At 47.4% G+C, this 10,888-nt stretch overlaps 1 long non-coding RNA gene across 1 annotated transcript; it reads left to right on the plus strand.

Annotated features, from left to right (window-relative positions):
- Positions 1-6,882: 6,882 nt before the first annotated feature.
- Positions 6,883-10,623, plus strand: LOC123599719. Its single transcript, XR_006713274.1, has 2 exons — positions 6,883-8,063; positions 10,319-10,623. It is a non-coding gene; the product is annotated as an uncharacterized LOC123599719 (long non-coding RNA).
- The last annotated feature ends 265 nt before the right edge of the window (positions 10,624-10,888 follow it).

Raw genomic sequence — 10,888 nt, forward strand, 5'->3', positions numbered from 1 at the left:
CAGCAGGTGCAGCTGCGAGCTCCCAGGGCACAGGGCGTGGCCTCGGCGTCTAGGCGCCGCTCGCCGTGGCTCTGGGCAGCACGCAGCCGGTCACAGCTACCAGAATCCCTCTCTTTCCTTGGCGGTCACACTCGCTTTTCCTTTCGTCTCGTTCAGATGATGTACGTTCCAGATGCGTTCAAGCTTGGAGGCTACGTGGGGACCAGTTTAGCCCGAATGAACCAGCTGTGGCTTGTTTGACACCCTCCATACAGCACTTCGGACACGGTGTCTGCCCGTTTGTCTCGTCACTGAACCCGAGAGAACATCCACACTGGGAAGCCTCCTCGCTCACTGTTCACGTCAAAGCCCAAATAAGACAGGATCTGTGATGTGCTCTGAATGCCTTTCAGGGGCTCTGAACCCAAAGGTTACCATCATTTGGGTTTCTTTTTTTTCTTTTTTCAAGATTTGATTTCAGTTGAAGCAGACTTAGTAAAAAATAGTAATACTCTTTTTACAAATTTTCGGGGAAATTTTTCTCCCCGAAGACCGCAAAAACATCGTGAAACAAATTTGGCGTGCTTACCAAGGACATCCAGGTGTTCCCAGAGAGCTAACCATTCGCAATTGTGTGTAATTAGAATGTGCCACGGGGGCGCCTGGGTGGCTCAGTCGGTTAAGCGTCCGACTTCGGCTCAGGTCACGATCTCACGGTATGTGAGTTCGAGCCCCGCGTCGGGCTCTGTGCTGACAGCTCAGAGCCTGGAGCCTGTTTCCGATTCTGTGTCTCCCTCTCTCTCTGCCCCTCCCCTGTTCATGCTCTGTCTCTCTCTGTCTCAAAAATAAATAAACGTTAAAAAAATTTTTTTTAGAATGTGCCACGGAAAGCCTTTATCATGACTGATACAATCATCAGCAAAGGATTCAGTTATTTTTGAAAATTATTCTCCCCTAAGGAAAACCTAAAAATGTAGCTTTTGTAATTTGAGAATGGACTCCGGTTGATTGAAGTCCTTCCATGTGAGTGACACCCTGGGTGCCGGAGAGAGGACAGCTCTGTGGTTCTCTTCTGCACACACCCAAGGTGAAACAACCCGATGAGGCTGGGCAGAGGCGTCCAATCCTCACCGCCACTCATTCACCGAACTTGTATCCCCGGCCAAGTGTCGCGCTTGTTAGGCGTTTGGGATTCAAAGATGAAATGGAGGGGGCGCCTGGGGGGGCTCCTTCGCTTAAGCGTCCGACTTCGGCTCAGGTCATGATCTCATGGTCCATGGGGTCGAGCCCCGCATCGGGCTCTGTGCTGATGGCTCAGAACCTGGAGCCTGCTTCGGATTCTGTGTCTCCCTCTCTCTCTGCCCCTCCCCCACTCATGCTCTGTCTCTCTGTCTCTCAAAAATGAATAAACGTTAAAAAAAAAAAAAAAGATGAAAGGGAGAACTTCCTGTCCGCAAGCTTCCTGGTGGGAAGGCGAGGTGAGGAGGAGGAGGGCAGTGATGGCCGGGGGAACCCAGAGCTGCTCAGGGAGTCTTTGGGAAGACCTGGTTCCGTACTAAATCAGAAGGGACACTGTGATTGCTGGGAACGCACAGGACGGACGGGAGTGGCGAGGAGGACCCACAGACAAGGTAAGAAGCATGTTGGCTGTGAGAGAACAGGTGGGAATTGGCTGCTCAGAGGGAAGCAGAGGGGACACCTTGGTGATCCAATGGCCAGGTGACAATAATGACAGAGATGGTTGTAACTGGAGAGAACGATTTTAGTTGGGAAGAAGTAGGAATGTAACTTGGAATGGCAGATTTGGGTCAGAGTGTGGTGATTCTCAAATGTTAGACTCAGTGGTGTATCCTGTAAATAAGGAGGGATAGTGAATGCCTGGGGGAAAAAATATCAACATAAAACAAATAATTAAAAGCATACTGTGAGAACTGGAAAGGTCCCCAGAGAACATCCAGCCAGACGCCAGCCCCTTCAAGGCCAGAATGGTGATTTATGTCACCCCCATGTCCCCAGTGTCTGGTAGAAGGTAATTGCTCAGTCCAGGTTTAGTTTAAAAATGAAAGGAATAGGCGAGTATGGCCCAGAGTAACGGGTTGAGTGGCTTGTCTAAGGTCACCCTGCAGCGACCAGACCCTGGGTTCTCTGTCCCTGACCAGAACCCATTCTCGCCTCATTCATTGTTCAACCTAACCCAGATGTTTTACGCAAAGATGGCTATCGGGATACGTGAACTTCCAGAAAGCAGACTCTGTTTCTGTTTATACATGCACGTCTTGCAAATACATGCATTAAGTCCTTAAAGTTTAAAATTAAAATGTAGCCTAATGCTTTCTGAAGCCATACTTCTGAGACTCATGTTACAAAGGTCTACAGGCTGGGGCGCCTGAGTGGCTCAGTCAGTTAGGCATCCGACTCTTGGTTTCAGCTCAGGTCCTGATCTCACGGTTTCGTGGGTTCGAGCCTATGTCAGGCTCTCCGCTGGCAGTGAGGAGCCTGCTTGGGATTCTCTCTCCCTCTCTCTGCCCCTCCCCCACTCACCCTGTCTCTCTCTCTCTCTCTCTCTCTCTCTCTATCTCAGATAAATAAATAAACTTAAAAAAAAAAAAGGTCTACAAACTACATTATTACCTATACAAATAAAGAGAGTATAAAGCACTAATCCTAAAAATACCCTTCCCCCCCCACCCCCACCCCCACTAATTGCTTTCCAAGACAATTAATTCATTAATTCTCCACTTTTCCAGGCACTTTGTCGGCTTTAGCCCTGGGCCGAGGGATATATATGAAGCAAGATAGGTCAGGACTGTGTCATCACTGAAGGTAGGTGATGATGGGGTGCCTGGGTGGCTCAGTTGGTTGAGCGCCTGACTTCGGCTCAGGTCATGATCTCGCGGTCCATGAGTTCGAGCCCCGCGTCGGGCTCTGTGCTGACGGCTCAGAGCCTGAAGCCTGTTTCAGATTCTGTGTCTCCCTCTCTCTGATCCTCCCCCGTTCATGCTCTGTGTCTCTCTGTCTCAAAAATAAATAAGCATTAAAAAAAAAAAAAAAAAGAAAGTAGGTGATGAGTCTGTGACTATTCCTTATACTGTGCTCTCTACCTTGGTAAATTCTTAAATATTTCCAACTAAAAACTATTTCTTAAGTGACAGTGGAAAGATTATATCCCTCCACCAATGACGGTGTCCTTCAAGATCAGCTTACCGAGTAACATTCAGAAGAAAACAATGGGAAGTGAAATCTGGGTGAAAAGGCCACCTTTAGAATTGATTGCTAGCAGATGGTGGCAGGTGTCCAGGAGCAGGAACCACCCGAGGTATTTTGCCAACTGATGACCTTACCCAGGAGCAGGAAGAGACAGCAATACGTTCTACCCTGTGGCACAACTGTCTGCTATACAGATAGCTGTCTTGTTGCAGGGAGAAAGCCATTTTTTTAACCCAAACCCTAAAACAATACCGTGATTCAGAAAAGATGAAAGGAACGTCCAGAGGCCATCTGCAAACTAAACTGGTAGGAAGCAGGCACTAAATTTTACAAATCACGAGTACTGATTTTGCTTTTGCTCAGATACCGAGATAAATGCTCAGCCACGGACACAGATGACAGACACCAATTAGCAGGAGCAGGCTGGGAACGCAGTGCCCTGTGAACGCCCTCGCTCCGTCCGGTGCCTTCCGTAAAGCTGACCCTCTGTGTCTGCACATCTACAGTACACACGTGCATGTGAATATTAAATACAGGAGACGAGACCACATGACGAGGCAAATTCTCACGTTGCTGGCTGTAGTCCTTGGCCAATCCAAATCAAAAGGAGACAGTCGTAACTCTCAGGTCTTCCGGAAACTTAGAACTGAGTCTAGCTCCCTAAGTCAGAAGCAAGGTCGTGTGTCTTCGTTTTATCATTCGCTATTTTTTGATAGATGATATGTAACGTTTTATATGCTCTTTCCCAGTTGTATATCCCGTGTCTCGTGTCAGCGTCCCATGGAAGGAACTCCAGAAATGTTTGCTCTTGAGCACAGAAATCAGTTCTTACAGCTCTCATTAGAGGAGAATAAGTTGGAAATACGGGCCCATCCTACATACGTATCAACACGCGTTGTGACATATCGTATACGTATCGTTCATACAGACAAGGGCAGAAAATGACCATAACGAGTAACCCCCTGGCACACACGTGTCGGCGTGCTCAGATATCAGGAGGGAGGGAACCAGATTCGTAATTGCATTTTAAATTCAAAGCCCAAAATACATCAGTATGTCTATGAAAGCATGAGCTGCAGCGGGTTCGGGGTCCCGGAAATACGAATTATTTCGTTCACACGCTGTTAAGATGTCGTTCAGAACTGAATAGGTTTACTGTTTCTGTTCTGGATGAGATCAGCCCCACTCAGCTACCATCTGTAGCTAAGACACAGGCAAGAAGAGGAGATGCGCGGCTGAAACAATTGTAACCTGATGCTTGAAAGGGAGGAAACACCACTTCGGAGTCATTGGCTCTCTGGATTTGGAGGGAATTATGCGCAGGGGCTCTGGCTAAAAATGGTGCTAAATGGCCTGGAACTCTACCTGCAAGCAAGTTAGAAAATAACAACCGGTCCTCCCTTCTCCTGCTCCTTTAACTGAAGCATTTTCTATCTTGGAGGCCACTTTTGAAAGGCAATACTCCTGGGAGTGGTCACAGCTTACGTTATCAGCTAACACTTGCCGAGGGAGCAGCAGACAGCCCGGGAGAGGGAGAAGGGCTTGGCAGAAGTGCCCGGGCCTGGGGGAGAAAAGTTAACCAGGCCACCCATCTGTTGATTCACTCACCACCAACTTATTCACCTACTCCTGACTCATTGTGACACTCCCGACCTTGGGTGCCGCCATCACTGGACCAAGAAGACAAACGCTGGCTCCCCAGTTGGCCCATTAACCACTTCAATGCAATCTCCTATCCCATCTTGGCAGCAATTTGAATAAGCGTGGGGGGAGGGGAGGGAAACAAAATTAACCCTAACACCATTGAGAATTATTGACTTTTTGCTTCAAACCCATTTAGACCATCCCTGAAGGGTGTCTGTGCCCTTGAGGTCGGATTTTGACAGAACAGGAAGCTCGTCTTAAGGTGAGGGATGCGGTCAACAGAAATCTGCCTGCTGAAAACTCCTCACGCTTCCAGTGACGCAGCTAAGACCCCCCACAAAACCGCACTGATGCAAGAATAGAGAAATCGGCTTCTCTTCTGCCTCAGGAGTCTATTTTTTTCTTTCTTTATGTAGTTACAAACATATTTTTTTTTTTTTCATTATGACATGGACTTGTAAGGTCTACTCTCTTAGCAACTGTCAAACACACAATGCAGTGACAGGAACCCCAGTCACGACACTGCATGGCACATCCTCATGTTTCCAGACTTGTTTTTTTTTTCTTTTTAATGTTTACTTATTTATTTCGGGGGGGGGGCAAAGAGATAGAGAGAGAGAGAGAGAGAGGGAGAGAGAGAATCCCAAGCAGGCTCCACGCTGTCCACGCAGAGCCTGACTTGGGGCTTGAACTCGCGAACCATGAGATCATGACCTGAGCTGAAATCAAGAGCCGGATGCTCAACTGACTCAGCCCCCAGGCACCCCCAGAGTTCTATTTTTTAATGTTTGTCTCTGCCCCAGATGTAGTATTTATTTATTACCCTCAAGTATCTACTTATATTGATCAATTTGGAACAGAAACCTGTCTTTCTTGGAACAAAACTACACAGAAAAAATAATTTGTTGGGTCTTTTTCTTCTGTTTTGTTTTCTTTCATGTTTCCCTTTTTGACTTCTCAGAGGCAATTGGGTTGAACAAACCTTTCAAAATTTAATTGCCTCTTTGGGTCTGTAAGGATATTGGTAGATCCTAATGGCTTTAAGAATTTCAAAAGTAGGGGTGCCTGGGTGGCTCGGTCGGTTGAGCGTCCAACTTCAGCTCAGGTCATGATCTCACCATTGGTGGGTTCAAGACTCACATCGGCCTCTGTGCTGACAGCTCAGAGCCTGGAGCCCGCTTCGGATGCTGCGTCTCCCTCTCTTTCTGCCCCTCCCTGCCCCTCCCTCACTCATACTCTCTCTCTCTCTCTCTCAAAAGTAAATAAACATTCAAAGAGAAAAAAGATTTTCAAAAGTAGAAGAGGCACCTGGGTCGTTCCATCGGTTAAGCATTTGATTCTTGATTTCAGCTCAGGTCATGATCTCATGGTTTGTGAGTTCGAACTCCTCCACATCAGTCTCTGCACTGATTGCACGGAGCCTGCTTGGGATTTTCTCTCCCTCTCTCTCTCTGCCCCTCCCCTGCTCTCTCTCTCTCTCTAAAAATAAATAAACATTTTTCTAAAAAGAATTTCAAAAGTAGCTGAGTATGGGCTTTGTAAATACCTGTTTTTTTGTTAATATTACCACTTCATCTGTGCCGATGGACAGCCCTTACAGCACAGAGAGGAGACATCAGGGTGACCTCCCAACTCCATTTCCCCACAGATTTGTGTCTTCTGCTGCCACAAAACTTTCATCTCACTAATAACAAGGAGCCAAATATAGGTGGGTTTTGCTTCGTTTTCCTTATTTTCTACTTGGGGCCACCTTATTCACGAGCAACAGGAAGGCCAAGACTACTAGTACTGTTAAAGGAATATCAGAATTACTTAAAAATAATCATGAAGAGAAAACGTGTTTACTCTTTCGAGCTTTAATTTGACAGATGTGGTGGAGCTCCCACCGTGCGGCAGGCACGGGGACAAGGTGACCGCGGGCACGCACCGCCCACCGCCCTTCAAGATGGCGTCCTGTGGCGCTCGCTCACCGGCTCTGACTAGGAAGTGACTAGTGACGGTGGCATTCTGTTGAAAACACGGAACTGACGATCAGGAAACCTGGTGTAGAATCTCTGTGTTGCCGTTTACTGGTCGCGTGGCCTTGGACCAATCGCGATCTCTCTCGTTGGTTTCTCTCCCACAGAATGTGACCTTTGGCCCCAGTGAAATGGTTCCTTTCTCCCCAGGGTTGTCTGATTGCCCAGGAGGCTCACATCCATTGAGGAGGAAGCAGCATTTATGGCTGGTGCTCCTCTCACTTGCCAGAGGGGTAACGTCCATCACAGAAATCCCTGCCCCTCCCCGCCCTGGGCATGTTTCTCCCACAATGCTCCGCGGTTTTCCACCAGGTCCTCTCTCTGCCCAAAGGCCTCACTGTGGAATCTTAACTGCTGGGAAAGAATAATTTTTCAGATGCATAAACCAGTTGGTGAAACCAGCCATATTTTAGGGGGGCTCGACTTCTCATTATGTAAAACATTTCAAAATATTACGTCAGGCAAGGGAAATAAGTATGTTCTGAGGACCAGCGCAACCCGTGGTCTCACCGCTTTACCCTGCTGGTACCAGAATTTCACAAAATCAACAAGAATCATAATTCAATTGATCCGGTTTGATGAAAGCCACCGAAAATTAGAAGTAATCTCTTGCTGTAAGATTTCGCTGTAAGACTTTAGAGGAGGTTCTATTAGCTAACTGTATAAATACTATAAATCTACTCTGATTTCCCCGAATCTCTGCATCAAAATCTGTGTGTATGAGATCAGTAAGTCTTACAGAAAGCCATAAATGTGGAACAGTAGGAAGACCCACTTACCAAGGACACGGTTCAACCCCACACGGGTGTGTTTGGAAGGTATGTTGCTAACACGTGCCGATCAAAATATATGATGTATAATCTGTGGCGTCTGATGGTCAAAGCCTCTGTCTCCTTCTGCCCCCACAGCGATTTCTAGGCTGACCTGCCAAGAGAAAAAGATGTTTTTCAGTTGCCCCCATGAGGACTGGGGGCTGAAACCCTCCACTTCAACATGAATTCCCCGAGATCTGTCACACACAAATTTCCCACTGCCAACCCCGGCCTGCAGGACGGGAAACCAGGCCGATTCTGAAGCAACGCTGAGTTGTGCGTTGTAAACAGTGACCTATTCATAAAGCATCTATACTACATTGTACCAGGCTAGCTTTTGTTCAGGACCAAACCCCTCTGTTTCCAGAAACAACAGCAACCACACTTGCCCTTCAGTTCCAAGGTAACGGCTTACTAATGAGATTACCTTCTTCATCCTAACAGATTTTTCTGCTATGTGGAGACCGGGAATATGAGAACCCCTACTTAATTTAATGTCCTCTGAACACTAGTGATTTGAAAAAAATCATTGTTGTTTTGACGACATTGTTGACATTTGAGACAGAGGAGCAGTTCACGGCGGGGACACCCGGGGCTCAGATCCGGCAAACAGAGAATGGCCCGCCATGCTGGTGACAGGCAGCATTCTCGAATGCAAACTGCGGGCTTGGCCTGATGGCCCGCCTGCTGGCTGTGTGGTCTTGGGCGAGTTTCCTAACTCTAAATCTCAGCATCACCAAGGGCATTAGATCATTGGGGGGGATTTCAGGAGATGCTGCATTGAAATAATCTTGCACAGGCACGCGCCTGGGGGACTCAGTCGGTTGAGCGTCCAACTTCGGCCTGTGAGTTCAAGCCCCACGTCGGGCTCTGTGCTGCTAGCTCAGAGCCTGGAGCCTGCTTCGGATTCTGTGCCTCCCCCTCTCTCTGCCCCTCCCCCTCTCCTGCTCTGTCTCTCTCTCTCTCAAAAATAAATGAACGTTAAAAAATAAAAAGAATCTTGCACAGCACCTTGCACTAAAGATGTAGAGTACATGGCATATGCATATATATGTGTGTGCACACATCCGTATACATACATACATATAACTTTTTTAGTTATTGCTGTTGTTATCACCTTGCCAGGGCTGTGGTAACAAAGCCTCACAGGCAAGGGGCTTACACAGCAAAAATATGTTCACTCACATTTTGAGATGCTCAGCGTCCGAAATCAAGGTGCTAAGTTGGGTTGGTTTGTGATGAGGGCTGAGAGGGAGAACGCGTCACCGGCCTCTGTCCGTAGTGTGCATCCGGCCGTCTTCTCCCCATCTCTCCGCATCGTGTTTCCTCTGTGCAGCCTCTGCGCCCACATTTCCCCTTTTTACAAGGACATTGGCCATACTGGATCAGAGCCCACCCTCCATTTCATTTCACCTTGATTCCCTCCACAAAGATCCTATCTCCTATGTTAGGACTTTAACATACAAATTTGGAAAGAACACAATTCAACCCATAACACTGATGCTATAAATAATAATAGCAATTGTTATTATTACCATTATTATTGTGATTATTTTTGGAGCAGAGGTCATTCACTACAAGGAAGTGCATGACATCTTTGAGGGTAACAGGTGACTTACGGGGGGAGAGGGAATGTGCAGGAGCGAATGCGTGAATGCTGGGCAGGGTATAAGTATTGCTAAGGGTTGGTACCCAGCAGGGCTGGGCTGACAGAGCTCCCAGCCCGTTGGGGTGAGGGGTGCGAGGAAGGGAGTAAATTGCAGGTGTGAACAAGGGAACCCATCAATAGTCCCCAGCCCAGCCCCATGGGAATGCGACGACAAAGCAAGGACTTCAGTCACGGAGGAATTAAGCTCAGAAGGCAAGTTACAGATACTGACTTGGGTTCCCTTCCCATCTCCCCCATGTGCCAGCTTAAAACCTCTCTGAAGCTCAAGGTTGGCCAAGGCTGAATGTTCTGGAGCTGGAATAAAGACTCAGTGGGGTAATGTACCTAAAGAACCCTGCTCAGAGCCCGCACATCGTATGCATAAGGAAAGCGTTAAGGTGTTCTGCTTCTTGCAGTTGTGTGGAGTCCCAGGCACGATTCTGGACCCTTGGGGACGTCCCCTGGCATTCTAGGGACCTGCAGGAGATGGGCGCTTCTCCCTGAGAAGGCTGAAAAGCCACCTGACCATGTAGGACCCAACCTTGCTGTAGACACTCCCCTCCTCAGGACCTCCTGAGGACCCGGAGGAAACCATCGGTTTTGAATCAGGTTACATTGGTCGCCACATGCATAGCAACATTCATGGGGGTGGGAGACACTCCGTGGACACCTGGTCATGCTTAGAACATTGCTTGTGTCCTATGTTGTTTGATTTTAATGCAAGAGAAGCTGCCGTATTTTGAAGGCCAAACCCATTTTCCTAAGAACCCGACGATTATTTCATACACACCTATTAGCTAGCTATGATCGAATTACCACTCAAAAAATGAGCAATCAGAATGTCCTTTTATAACATCCATGGGACACGCACACACACACACACACGCACAGGCACACACAATCCAATTCAACGTAGCCAATACCACGTGCTGATTGGAAATAGGATTGTATGTGGCCCAAGAGCTACTTCTGCTCCCTACAAAATCAGCTTTTCCTTTTATTTTTTGAAGGAATTCTTGGAAATTCTTCTGGGCAAACAGCACACTCAGGGGAACAGATCACTTATACCGGGCCTCTGACTGATTTGTTACAAGAGATTCCACAGCAAGACTTTGGAAAAAGAGAAAGTAAAGAAACCCAGAAAAAAAGACAGTGAAAGTCTCCCATTGACTTGATAACACAGCCTCTCTTGTTCCTGGAACCTGATTCACAGCTGATGGTGACTTATGGGAGGGGTAGAAGGAGGAAATATTTTAAAATCGAATTCTTTAAGACAAAGAAAGGAATTAAAGACAACTGAGAAACTGAACACAAATCGTGCTTTTTTCACGGCTCATTATTTTTTAATCAACAACCTAAATATTTCAAGGGCACTTGTGTGAGGCCAATGTTTTGGGGGGATGAAAAACTCACGTATTTTCCAGAGAAATGAATATATCCGGGGCTCCTGGGTGGCTCAGCCGGTTAAGTGTCCAACTTTGATTTCACAATTTGTGAGTTCGGGCCCCAAGTTGGGCTCTGTGTTAACCGCGAGGAGCCTGCTTAGGATTCTCTGCCTCCCTCTCTCTGCCCCTCCCCCA

The sequence above is a fragment of the Leopardus geoffroyi genome, chromosome A1 (genome assembly GCF_018350155.1).
Source record: "Leopardus geoffroyi isolate Oge1 chromosome A1, O.geoffroyi_Oge1_pat1.0, whole genome shotgun sequence".
NCBI lineage: Eukaryota > Metazoa > Chordata > Mammalia > Carnivora > Felidae > Leopardus > Leopardus geoffroyi.